Source organism: Scatophagus argus, chromosome 3 (genome assembly GCF_020382885.2).
Source record: "Scatophagus argus isolate fScaArg1 chromosome 3, fScaArg1.pri, whole genome shotgun sequence".
Taxonomy (NCBI): domain Eukaryota; kingdom Metazoa; phylum Chordata; class Actinopteri; family Scatophagidae; genus Scatophagus; species Scatophagus argus.
Genome location: NC_058495.1, coordinates 4,082,009 through 4,096,369, shown reverse-complemented (window position 1 = coordinate 4,096,369; position 14,361 = coordinate 4,082,009). Strand labels below are relative to the sequence as shown.

At 42.6% G+C, this 14,361-nt stretch overlaps 1 protein-coding gene across 4 annotated transcripts in view; it reads left to right on the top strand.

Moving 5' to 3' along the window:
- plxnb1b (plexin b1b) overlaps positions 1 to 14,361 on the top strand; it is a 90,226-nt gene that overhangs the window by 27,552 nt on the left and 48,313 nt on the right. For 3 of the 4 annotated variants that reach the window (XM_046381968.1, XM_046381986.1, XM_046381958.1), the window contains one exon: positions 7,982 to 8,102. The exons of the other annotated variant lie outside the window; for it this stretch is intronic. The gene's annotated coding sequence lies outside the window, so the exon portion shown is untranslated. The remainder of the gene's footprint in view (positions 1 to 7,981; positions 8,103 to 14,361) is intronic. 4 annotated transcript variants of the gene reach the window in all.

The following is a 14,361-nucleotide window of genomic DNA, read 5'->3' as shown; positions in this document are numbered from 1 at the left end:
GACCCAGACCAGTTCCCACTAGTGATGATGGCTGATTGAGTTGAACATTAGGGAAGTTTCACTCAGATCTGAATAAAAAATGCAATTCCTACCTTTGTTGGAGTCTGAAGAGGAGGCTTTGCAGTGTAATTCCAAGTGGACAACATGTTCAGGTCCATGAGTCATGTGATGAAACCAATCATGACACAAATGAAAAGCATAGGAGGATTAATAAATGGACAGTCTGTTTAGCCTCTTGAGGTGAAAAGACCTCCATAGGTGGCCATGTGGGATCTAATGATGTTTGTAATCGGTGCTTTAGTGAGTTTAAGCCTGTCAGTAGTGCATCCATTATCACTTGGTGTATGTGTTGTCTGTATGCCAGAAGGATGTGGTCATCTCAGAAAGTGGCTGTTAATCATAAATCCATCCCCCCCAGAGGGCTGTAAATCACTGGAAAGCCATTTGCTCCCTGGGACTAAATGTTCCTGATGACAAAGATGGTGCCTTTTCTAAGAGCAGCACCAGGGTCCATTTAGTAAATCCACACATTACTAAAGCAGGTATGTTGTTAAAGAAACTCACTGAGCTCAGTGTTTTTGACAGAGTCCTTACCTGAATTATGCTTAACACATCCACTAGCAAATGAGGGATTTTGTCATCAGAAGGTGTATGCATAGTCTCTCTCAGTAGCTCTTCCCTTTTTCCTTTCAGAGGTAGCCAGGTAGCCATTGGGTATTTTTGAGCGCCGTTGTCTCTGTTCGTCCCGTCTGTTTGACAGTGCATGGACAAACAAGTGACGTAATGGCAAGCACAATCCACACTGCACCTTTAGTGAGACAAGGTGACTTTCCTGGTGAGAGGCAGCCAGAGCAGTCACTGCAAGCATAACAATATAATCAAATCATTCAGTCATTTAGTTGTCCTCTTATTTTTTATTTTTTATTTTTTTTTTGGACTGTATTTTTGTCCCAGGAGCCTCATGAACCACGTCTGAACTTCACATGACATCCACGAACGAGACAGAGGAATAGCAAGTAGGGGGACACTCATTCATTTCACTGATTGTGTCCTCTTTTTTTTCTATTTAAAGTCACCTACATTCATCTTGGACTTCCTGGACGAACAGAACAGGGTGCAGAATCTCAATCACTGCTTGACCGTTTCCGTGACATTCACTCACTGACTCGGGCTTTTCAGCAGCCTGGGGCTTTTTTCCTTTTTTTTTTTCCCCTCATATCTTTTCCTAATGCCCTCCTCCTTGAAGATGCACCAGACCTTAAGGACATTAGACCTGAGCGGGGTTGAGTGCTTTTACTGGATGGTGTACTGCTTTTGATGTTGGAATCCTGCACTGTCAAAAGTGCAGGGGATGTGAAAAGGTGAAAAAAAAAGTGGGTCATCCACGGGTTTCCCTTCAATATTGTGCCTCGCTTTGCAAAGAAAATGCTGAAACAAGGAGGTTTGGAGTTGAAGAGCTTTAACCTTTTTGTAGTTGGGGGCGTGTTGAAGATACCAGCACAGAACCTTTACCTTAATCTTGTGATCCAATTTCTACATGCTAATTTGTCAATGAGGAACAAACATGTTGACAGCAACAGCCATAAACACTTCTGCTTGAAATGTTTTTAGATTCAATACTAATTAGGTATTCTCAGCTGGGCCCTGGCTTTCAGTGCACTTTCCTTTTTGCTATTCAAATGTATTAAAATGAGAAGATATCCCAGCCGTTTGCAACTCTGCTGTGGTTTTGTTGTTTGGATTTAATTATTTGCTTGTTCGTTGCTGAGGTTTTCCCGTCTGTAACAAGATTTTAAAAAACATCCATAAAGGGTGTATTTCTTGTAAAGATATGCTGCCTCTTTTTTAGTAAACATAGTTTCATTAGATTTCGAAAGGATGGAGAATCTTCCCAGACATGGCGAGTGTCTCTTATTTTTCTCTTCTCCTTAGTAATTCCCTTCCTCCACCTTGTCCCATATCCTCACCTCGCTTTCATTTAACAAACTGTCTTCTGCCTGTGTCCTCCCTCCCCCTCCATCCATCCAAGACAGACTAAATTAATAGACAGACTGAGAAAGAGCAAAGACGCAGAAAGACAGAAAGCTAAATGGGATGGTGAGAGAGACAAAGAGAGGCAGTGCAGGGTCGGGTGATGAGGAAATGGATTGAACAGAGGCTGGTAGAAGCAAGTGAAGAGATGAAGAGAGCATATATTGAAAGAGACAATGGAGAGATTAGAGATGGAGGCCAGATGATACCCAGAGGTACAGTTAAACACACATGAGGCTGATCAATAAGGTATACACACACACACACACACACCTCAGCAGATGAAAGGACAATACACACCTCATTTTACACCCTCCCCCACCTCACTGCATACGCATTTACACACCATCACTGGTCTCAGAGGGGTAGGGGGTTGGGGGCATCTGACAAATTGCAACCTGTCCTTAGTGTTTTCTTTAAACCACTGACCAATTAAGCTTTGAATGGAGAAAACCAACCAAAAAGCTACAGACTGACCAAAATGGCCAGTCTCTTAAAAGTTTTAAAAGCTGTAGAGATGTCTGCCTTATTCTCTTGAATGTAATGGAACTAGATGGCACTTCACTTGTGGTGCTCAGAGTACCAAAAACACATTTACATACATTTGAATACATTTGAAAAAACTCAACAGCAGTGTCTCTTTCCACAAATCATGACCGGCTTACTAAAGATAATCCACAGAATTTGTTGTGAGCAGTTTTGTGTAAGAGCTACTCTTCGAACTACTAAAGTGTTGGGACATTGCAACGACTGACATTACAACAAGGACTTTAATGATATTGCATTCTAAATACACAGACAGCTTTGCAGCTATAACAGCTTCAGTCTACCCTGAAGGCTTTCCAAAAGATTCTGGAGTGTTTCTGTGCGAATGTTTGCCCATTCGTGCAGTAGAGAATTTGTGAGTTCAGGGACTGATGTTGGACAAAAAGGTCTGGCTCGCTGTCTCTGGTCCACTTCATCCCAAAGGTGTTTGATGGGGTTGTGTGTGCAGACCAGTTAAGTTCTTCCACACCAAACTCATCCAACCATGTCTTCATGGACTTTGCTTTGTGCACTGGGGCACAGTCATGCTGGAATAGAAAAGTGCCTTCAACAAACTGTTGCCACAAAGTTGGAAGCATAGCATTGTTCAAAATGTCTTGGGATGTTGAAGCATTAAGGTTTCACTTCACTGGAAGTAAGGGGGAGCAGCCGAAGTCCTGAGAAGTAGGCCCTTAAAGAGGTGTGTCTGGTTACTTTTGTCAATATAGTGTATTTCACTGTGCAGAAGGAAGCATCCAGCTACTCATGGCTGAGAGGCTCGCTAACTAAGATAACTAAGCTAGCTAAAATTACAGCTCAGCTAAAGAGGGCACCATTAAGGTTTACATCCTGCCCTGTCATGTGCATGAGCCTCTAGTTTCAGAGTGGATGCATGGTGACACGGAAAGAAAGTAGTTCTTAGTAGTAGTATGAAACTTCCCGCAGCAGAGTCTGTCGATTATCTTGAGTAATCGGGTCGTGATAGAGTCCCTTCGAGTTCCATTACATTCAAGAGGCAGACAATTTAAGGCCAATATTGCCAAAACTCAGCAACTCACACCAAAACAATCTAAAAGGATCAATAGCAATACAGGAAAACATATGTTTTTTTGATTTTGGGGTATGTAATGTAACTTTACATGATATTTTCATGTGTGTATTAACATGTATTTTTCATTTTTAAATGTCACAGTTATTGTCAATACAGCTATATAATGACACCCCTACCGGGCAGTAATTTCTTGTCTTCGTCTTGGCTGAAGGGACATTTTGGCTCATAGACCACTCTCAGCATAAGACATCCAATAAAACTGTCAGCACATTTCATACCAAATGGGATGTCTCAGACAAGGTTTGGAGAATGAAGGGGAAATTAAACAGGGGTGTGCGGACCTTCTCACAGCAGGGGTGTACTAAGTCTCCATCATGACCTTGTCAGCATGAAGATTCTTAAAACCCACAAGAGAACCAGACGGCCAATTGGACCGTGTATGAACATGGCCTAAAGGAAGCTGACTGGTTGTGCGGTGGCCTCTCTGCGCAGGTTGAAGAACAGGCCTGACCAGAGAGAACTCACCGCTGTGAAGAAGAATTAATGAAGACATTTGGGAATTGGAGCAGCAGTCTAGTGCGACTGAGCTAACATGTTGATTTGATGTTTGTGTGTGTATGTGTGCTGTAATTACTGGTCTCTAGTATACTGCCAGCTTGTGCATCTGTTACCTGACTCCTTCAAAGGCCACAGATCCGAAGGAGCGGCGACCAGCAGCCTGTGAAACCAAATACACTTTGTGTCCTCATCAGCAATTTACTGTGTGTGCAAACACGTACACAACGCAGCATGAAGAGTCACATAAAATCCAAACTCACACTCAAGCAGGGTTGGATCATTTTCTGCATTTGCCAGTTTGTTTCCGTGCACAAGCTAAAACTGGTTTGATTTTATGCAAACCGAATGAAGGACTTTTGTTATTGTGAGACGCTCTGGCAAACCTGTGCGTATGGCGCTTAATCCAACTTATGTTGCATTATTTAATAGCAATATGACAACGTGATTAACCTTCTCGGGTTGACAGTGTTGTATAGGACATCAGAGTATGTCATATTGTTATACAGCATAATGTTATGAGATAATGAAACACTGCATGCAAGGGACTCACTTTTTTTGTCTCGAAAGGATTCCATGCAATGCCGAATTTTAATATTTTGTATTACTGGTCCAGTTTGTCAAATACAAAAATTTTTACTTGGCTTGACCTGACACTTAAGCTGCAGCGCTACTATAGCTGTCAACTGCTTGAATATAGCCTCAGTATAAACAAAGTGTTTTAAAAATGGATTGGAGTGTAAACTCTCCACGTATTTGCCGTGTAATTAAATGTTGAGTGCCACACTGATGTCAGCATCAGACACTTGGAACTGCTGCTGTGAGTCTGGTTCTATCTGAGCTGGCCAGCAGGCAGGACGCAGTAATGACTATTTAGGCTGCTGTCAAGCCACTGTGCAGATAACAGTGTGTGGGAGAGACTGTGGAAATAGACTGTCAATCCTTCAATATGACTCCCATAACCACTGCAGCACACCGAACACACACACGCACACACACACACGTAGACATGGTGAGATAAAGTACAGGGGAGTTGTTGTGGAGCTTTAAACAGGCAATCCAAATACTTTTTGCCCCTTGAGGGTTTCAGACAAAGTAGAAATAAACATGTATTTTCTCTGTACCGTGGGACTGCACCACATCAGCACACTGAAATGCTACTGTGAGAAGTCAGTCATTTCTTTTAATTAGGTCTTGCAGTTTTGGAACGCTGAGGCTGAAAAATCCTCCAACTTGTTTTTGCAGCTCTGACCGTCATTCCTTTTGTTTGATGGCATTTCACTCAACAGCGTCATTGCAGAGATGTAATGCGGACGAGCGCTCTTCACTCAAGTACTTGGGTCCTTGTGAGACCTGACCTAGGACCAGAGTTAGGCTGGGTCCCATATGGATCCTGTTTTACTGTAGCTGATCTACAGTCTGTGAGTAGACATGACCAAAACCTGAGTGGATCTGAGCAGGCACCCTATCAGCACCAATCTCATTTTGTGGCCATTGTTGTTTATCATCGTTTTATTTCATATTAAAATATATTTCACAGAAAAGCAAAATTTTGCAACGTCATTGCAGCCCCACTACAGTCTGTACAACCATTTCCATTGTGATCTTTTGCTTACTAATTAGGTTAAGTTGCACTGTGGCCCTGGAACACAGCCACAGCGGTAGTCTTTAAAACATTGCACAATTGGTCTGTAAATTTCAGCAATGAAATTGGCTACCAGGATGTTACTACAGCCAATCAAGAATGTTGACCAAAACTACAAAAAAAGGTGTTCTTTAAGAAAAACTTTATTTTCCTTTACAACTTTACAGCGAATTGACTAGTGGTGTTGGTGTCCCTCCAGAGGCAGCCGTGACTGGTAAATCAGTAGAAGTCTAGTGTGTCAGTAATGAAATGTAATCGGAAATGAGCCAGCAGTGCCGGTTGTGGACTGTGTATCATTAAGTGTAACTTTAAGAGAGCAGACAGATAATCCCACTGCCACTGCAGACAAGAACAAACAGAGATGTGTTTGTTAGTCTATGACAGAGTCGGGATGTGATTGTATTCTCCAGCTGGAGGTTCTATTGTTGTCTGATTGTGTACTTGTAGGCCAGAAACACACACACACACACACACACACACAGAGACACATCTGCCTAGTGATGATTACCCTGTTCTGTTGCAACCTGCAAGAGTGGAGGTGCACAGCTGAGTGCTCTGATCCTCTTTGGGTAGGAGACTGGGTATATAGAGTGAAGGCTGATGGTATTGTGTGTGTGTGTGTGTGTGTGTGAGACACTGAGTGATTCCTCTTCATTGATCTGTTAAGGGGCTCATCTGTGACACTGCAGGGGGGCTACAGTGCAGTCATATTGATGGTGTGTGCGTTGTAAGTTGATGTGTGTTTCTTTTTTAAGAGTGTCAACTTCTGTGCTATATAAAAGTCCATTAACAACAAAGCTGTTAAGTCAGCACCAAAATCAAGTTTTCAGCTGAAGTTTTTAGGTGCAGACACAGAAAAGATTTTGAGAGAAAAATATAGACTTTCTTCATATTCAGTCACTGTTTATATGAGAGTGAGCAGCTTTAAAGATGGAAAGCACAGGAGGCCCAGGTCTTTAAATCCTGAGGCAGCGCTCCTCTCAAAACATATTGATATGAGGGTACAAATTTTGAATGCACTCACTCAGCACTTTATAAATTCTGTGCTGTTAGTGGTCATCTTTTTGGATGTTCTCATTAGCCATCGTTGTCACACACACACACACACACACACACACACACACACACACACCAGGAGACTGATGGGGGCTGGGAGGGTGCCTATTGTGTTTGTAATGTAGCTGTTCATCCTTTATATTGGAACAGAAGGGATGAGAGATGCTCACACAGTAGGCCTACACACACCCCCCCACCACCACACACACACACACAAACCTCCTGTTTGAGACCACTGGTGCGTTTCAATTGCACCATGGCGGTTGGAATGAGTCATAAATCAAGCCCATGACCTGTCCCAGCTCCTAATCATCCCCCACATACACACTCCCTCCTCCTTTTTACAGATATGCGTTCTCTTGTCTTTAGTTTGGCTTGGTTTGGACTGGTTGCACTGGGAATTGTCTGGGACTGTCATTATGTGCAGATGGAAGGCTGAGGTGCACCAGTGGCCCCTCCAGGTTTCGCTTTATGAGATGAGCCAGTCATGGATTTTTCTCTCAGTGGAGAGAGAGCTGTGGGATTTACCTCCTGGGGCTGGGGGGAGGCAGCCTGTCATGACACTGAGTGGGAGCTGTGTGTGTGTGTGTGTGTTGGAAGTTGTGACATATAGACGCACACACTGTCACATCACCCAGCTTATCAATGCCTGGCCAGCTGTGTACCTGACACTGTGTAATCTCACTGATCCCATTACCAACAATGTTGAACTATCAGTCGCTCTTCAGAGCTGCAAACATTGGCGTCGCAGGGCTATCTGGATGTGCTGCTAATGCTGCACTGAGAGCTTTTCACTTATATAGGCTACTTGGAGCTTTTAGAGTAACTCCTGCTACCTCTAATGACGACGTGCACGTCATGCTCACCCCAGTGGACCCTCGCATGTTTGCGTACATGAAAAGTGTGCATATGGTTGAGTTATTTTCTGTGCATTACACAGAGAGGAGTTTCTGTTATTTAGCCTACGCTCATTCATATAAATGAAGTAAACTGGTAGATTTTAAAATGCATCAGCACTGAAAAAATAGACTTGATTGACAATAAATGTTTTGGAGTTGTTTGTACTGTACTGAGCTTTGATTCTATGTCATAAACTGTAACTGTGTCTCACTTCCCAGCATCGAGTGCCACCCTCTTCTGTCTACATCTTTGCTCAAACCTGGCAACCCCCTTTTCTTGTGAGCAGTTGTGGACGGGAGCAAACTAACGTCTCATCATCGGTGGTCTGCAGTGGATCAGGTCGGATTTTTTATTTATTTATTTATTTTTTTTGTCCAGCTGTTTTTACCAAATGATATTTTGCTTGATATCAGTAAAAAGAGCTTTCACAGAAGTCGTGCTGCTCCCTTTGGCTGGGTGGTGTTGTTTATCTACCTGTGTTTCTGCCTCTTGGCTAAATAAAAGCAGAGTGCTGGCTGCTGCCTGCCTCCCAAGGTCAGGTCACTCAGACCTTGTTTAGATGTGAATGATGCTTTGGGTGAATTCAGAGCAGAGGCGGTAGGTGCTGTTATTCCCTGCCTTCCTGTATAATGAGGTAGGGGTGTGTGCGTGTGTGCGTGCCGAGAGTGGAGGGTTGGTGACCCTTGTGTTGTCTGGAACAAAATGATGAATGAGACTGTCAGAGTTTAGGTGTGAGCTTTGACTGTGGATTTTTTTTTAACCATCCAGCTAACATAAACACACCTCACACACACACACATTTTACACTCGCCTGCATGAATATGGGCACGCAGCTCTTACTTTTTTTGTCTTCCTTGAACTGACATATACAGCCATTGCGTTTCTTATCTTATTCCATCCATTCATCATTGTGTGTAGTGTAGAGTGGCTGTGATCTGAGCATGTCATGATCTCGCTACCTTTCAGTTCCTCAAGTACTGCTGAGTGTTGGCTTTCCTCCTTCCTCTGAATAAAACAACCAAAACAAAGCTGTGATTTCTGATCAAAGAATAAGTAGACAAGACATGACTACCATTAAAATAGTTTTTACTAGGTCTGTATTACAGTACTTTTTTGAACGAATGTCTGTACCACCAAGCATCATAATCCCAAGGCAGTCACACAAGGGATGCAAATCTGCCGTGGGTTTAACTCAGGGATGGACATGACAGCGGAAGAGAATATTCCATGTTCTCAATGGACAACTGCTTCAATGGATTTGCCATATTGTTGCTATGTGTGCGTCATTTTGCAATATTGATGTGACGGGATAGCATATACTAAGGTACTAAGCATAGTGTGCAAATGACATATCTTTGGTAGTTTCTTTAAAAAAAAAAACAAAAAACGGTGTAAATATCTTATATATCCTGTCTTTTTCACTTTGTATATAGTTTTTACTCAACCTACCTGCACCTTTCTTTTTGCTATCCTTGTGCTGCTGTGGTAATGAGCATTTCCCCAATGTGGGACTAATTATCTTAAGATTTAAGATTAATTGTGGTATTGTATTTCTGCATATATAAAGAAGGGTGTTATCTGTACCTATAGACATCAAACCTGCCAGATTTTTCAGTTATCCATACAACAAACTGCTACTATTAGAAAAGCTACTACACACCATTATAATTTCTTCTTTGTGGTTCAAGATGCCATAAAACAGAAATGTGCCCCTCTCTCCCAGGAGTTGTCCTTCTCTTTGTTAAAAATAACTACATGATACTTTACAAATCCAGAAACTCACACGTTCTACTTTTAAGTTTAAGTAGTCCTTTCTTACCTTTCAGCATGATTCCTCCAACCCCTGATTCCAAGGAATTTGGGACACTGTGTAAAATGCTCTCATGCCCAACCTTGACACTATCACCTGTTGCCAGTGTACCTGTTTACTTGTGAGATGTGAAATGAAATTGAGGTCCTGGTCAGATTTATAGTTCCAGACTTAAATTATTTAAAACTTTTTAAGGCAAAGTTCTCGAACCTCGGGTATCATATTGGCACTTGCACTAAATATGTATCAAACAATGGCCAGCTCCTAGTATTACAGGCCCACCACACAAACATTCAGGTGGCAGACCTCACCCATACACAGTTTAGGTATTGCGTTTGACTGCGGCAAGCCTGTCAACATCACCAGCTGCCCTAAAAAGTGTGAAGGCAACTCTGCGCTCTTCAGCTCCTCTAACCTCTCATTTGATGAGTGCACAGTCTTTAAGTGGCCATCACACAGCTGAAAATACCCACCAAAATATGACTTTTACTCAGTACAGTGCAAGAAGCACCACAATCCAAACACTATCACCATGCAACGAGCAGCACACACACAGTGACGTTATTGTGTATATATTCAACCACAGCTGAACAGACTGCTCCACTGTGAGCTTCCCAGAGGGGAAAACACAGTCATGCTCTTTTCAAACACAGATAAATTTTCAAGACCTTTTTAAATTTTTACATTCCCTATTGTCTAGTCTAACAGAAATAATTTAAAGCCCATTCCTTCTGGTTCACCTTTAAGAGCGTGCTGCGCTGTGCAGATTTTTACTGTATGCTCCCAGCTGGAGCTGAGGCTGAAGCTAAGAGGGAAATGTTCCCTGGGTGAGCGTTCGACTCTGAATGCCGAGAGCTGCTTCGGAGATGCTGCACTATTTATGGTGAGGGAGTGACATTCCTGCATCTGTGCTGCCAGGACTCCACACTCGAATGCAGCTCAGAGGAGTGGATGAGAAGTGAAAATAGTGCTTCAAGCCCCATTCGCCACTATTTTTTATTTCTTTGCAATTGACAGATAAGTGATGTGAATATACAATCAGGGATTCATGAAATTGTGTGAGACAGATGGCTTCATTGTTTACATGCAGAAATTTTTGATTGTTTTGATTAGGAAGAGCGACATGATTTTGGAACCACATTTTTTTTGTTTGTTTGTTTGTTTTAAAATAATAAGTTTAGTAATAAAGGTAATAAGTGTAATTCAGAGACAGAGCAAGCAGGAACGGATGGGAGAAAATCAAAGTCTAGGAATCAGGGAGGCCACGCAGCTTTGTGATAGTATGAGGGACTGACAGACGTGTGTTGAAGGGTGGGTGATTAAGTGGAGAATAACTCGTCTCTTCTCCCTGTAACCCTCCCTCCACCCCTCTGCAGACTAATAACCAGCCTGACACTCGTGTCCTTCAGCACCTTAGTCTAGACCTCCTGCTTGTGAAACAAGCAGAGATGAGTCACAGTGATAATATCTGTCCCTCTAACACACACACACACACACACACACACACACACACACACACACACACACACACATTTGTCACTGTCATTTGACAAATAAACAACATGTATGCGATCTCGATTCAGACAGGAATGTGCAAAGCTCTTGTCTCTTTTCTCCTGTTTACGATGAATATCTGCTTCCCATGATGGTCCCTCTGTGTTTCGGTTCTGTCGGACCAGCATGCTTTGCTCTCGCCAGCAGCGACTTCATGCGGGCGCACTCGCCAAGGGTGGCCCAAACCACGATGGCAAGCCCACCTTCAGGGTGGTCCACTGTGGCAGAGCAGGTTTGTTGTTAAGAGTTACTCATAGCTTTAGACAGTGTCACAGTTCTTCGACTGCATTACCCTGGAAGGTTACTCGCTGTAGCTGCCATGGTGTTACATTAGATTATGTGAACTGTTGTGGCCAACACACACACACACACAGCTATTCACAACCCTCTTTTGAGGCATTTACTAACAGTATGAACTTAGAAATGCACCCACATGAATTTCCTCCTCTCTCTTTGTCTCTCTGTCTCTCTCTCTCTCTCTCTCACACACACACACACACACACACACACACACACACACACACACACACACACACACACTGTCTCCCCTCCCCCATGACATATGCAGAAATTTCAGGTACATTTGCATTATAAGCAGCTCCATGATTGGCTGTTGGGCTGTGGTCTCTTCTTGCAGCCTGGACTACTGGAGCTGTGGTGGAGCAGCAGCAGCAGGTCCAACACAACAATGCTCACCTCCAAGAGGAATGCATGGCATTTAACAGAACCTGGTGAAGAGACTTGGCCGGTTGTCAGCTCTGTTTGTTTAAAAAAACACAACAACAACAAAGCTCATATTAGCTTATTGTTGTTTTCTCTCTTATTGTTGTTATCTGTTCACATAATTTTAGAAACAGGGAAGCAGACAAACCTGCTAAATCCAATCTGATCTTTTTTGTCCTTGTTTGCTCAGCTCCTTAGAGAACCGAGTCTGAGTCACTGATTTTCGTGGGTGTCGCTTTTAGAGAAAATCAGTAGCATGAGTTAGTGAAGTTATTTCTTTTTTTTTGTTTCGGTTTGTTCACAAATATTAAGTTGTGCTTGGCTGAGCCCTCTAGTGACTGTGAGTGTGTGAGTGCTGGCTTCTATGTTTGTCGTGGGTCTCAGCCTGTATATCATCCCGTTATCTGACCCACAGCTGTGGGAACGCTCCCAGGCACTTTCTGGTTTCATGGTTGTCAAAACTGTGGAGTGGCTGACAGCACTTCTGCTTTCCAACTATGATAGGAGGATGATTTTTTTTTTCTTTTTTTCTTTTTTCTTTTTTTTTTTCTTTGCTCTCATGCAGTGTTGGAGAAGCTCATTTAGTTTTTACTGCACCTCAGACTCTTTTGGAGCCTCACACTGTTTTATGGCTTCATTCTTGCCCTTATGTGTTACACAACGATCACGGCTCCATAAGCAACACACACACCCTAATGTTTTATTAAGGTAACACTATGGAAAAGCAGCATTAGTCGCATGGGACGACAAAGAGGCTCTTTGTATAGCGGTGTGTTTTACACACACACACACACGACATTCAGGGAGGACCAGACAGCACAGCAGCCACACTAACATTTACCCTTCACTCTCTCCGCACTGCCCTTGTTGTTGCCCAGGCAGGGACAGAAAGGAGCCTTTATATCTCCCCAAGTATGTGTGTGTTTGTGTGCAGGTCTGCCCTATCCGTCCATGAGGGCATGCCCCGCTTGCTCTGCAAAATCACCTCTGCCACCCCCCCTTTGAGAACACTGCCTTTAATATTTTCCTAAGATTGCGACAGCGAGCACTTTACCTGCTGCTCAGAAAAAGCCCAGTGTTGTGAGGAAAAGAGGATTATGTTTGTAGAGACAGAGAGAGAGAGAGAGAGAGAGAGAGAGAGAGGCTGTATTGTGTACAAGTGCTTGGAGGTGAGTACCATGTCAGTCGGAAATGAATTTTCAGAACAGTTGTTCAGTGTTTCCGAGGACCGTTGGAGGCTAAGCCTTCAATGAGCTCTGTTTCAGAGCAGCACAGCGCTTCCTGTTTGCCAGAACCTGAACTTGTACCGTTCACTTTTTCCTAATGCCGACAAACAGAAGTTATGTCTGTGCACAAACTGTTTGTTCACAGTCTCAAATGTATGCTTACAGTACTTGGCGTCTGGACAATGAATTAATAGCCTTGTTTCCTCATGTTACATTTATGACCCCCCCCCGCCATTAAATATTTAGTAAATATTGTTTGTGCACTTTTGTTTACTACAGGTGTGACTGGTTACCCAGCTTGAGTGTGTGTGTGTGTGTGCATGCAGATGAGCTCATCTGCAAGTGTTTGACGTTTTCTGTTGAGGCTCAGGGTGAGAACATGTTTTCCAGTGTTTTGTTGCGTGTGTTTTCCAGGTGTCTACAAGGTCCATTGTTTTTCACTAGGTAATGATTTCGTGAAGTACTACTTTTAACTTTTACCTACGCCGAGTTAAAGTCTTTGCCAGCATGAAAAGGAAACCTTTGAATCCCATAAATTTCTGTAGGAATTAAGTTTTCATGGTTGAGTTTAGCTGCTAAATGGCAACACTTAAGTCAGCCAAGTGTATACTCTCTGCAGTGCTTCATGGTAATACTACACTATACCTTAAAGGGGTACTCAAACCGTTTGATATTTTGCTTCTTTGCACCAGTCATGTTTAAAAGTGAGAACATTTTTAAAACAATGATCATAGTGGAATTCTGATTTCCAAGTTGAAGCTCCAAACCAACTGAATCCTAGTTTTCCCATAATGCAGGATGTTTCAGCTGACGGCTTTTTGTGTCTTGCATCTTAATTATTAATGCCAGAGTGACAGGCTGTGTACAGAATGATAAAAGGAGATTCTCAGGTGTCTGGAGATTGATTTCACTGTTAGTAAATGAATATGCAGTCATAACACTTTAGTAGCAGACAATACATAATACAGTATAACTGCCAAACTCAAATCTCCTTACTGCAGAGCAACATCAAAAATGACAATAATTAAACCAAAGAATAAATTTAAAAGGACCAGGCTCAAGTAAAGCTGCCAGAAGGGATCATCCCTGACACACAGCCTTTTTTCTTTGACCTCACTCTCCATTTTACCCAATATGTTGCCTCCTGCGGTTTGGTGTATTTGTGGCATTAAGCTCTTTCTCACTTAATGTCTTGCTGGAAAATCCCAGAACAGTCCGCGCATTTGGAAAGAGGACTAGACATTTTTTTTTTTATTATTTTTTAAGCATGTAAAGTTATTATCCC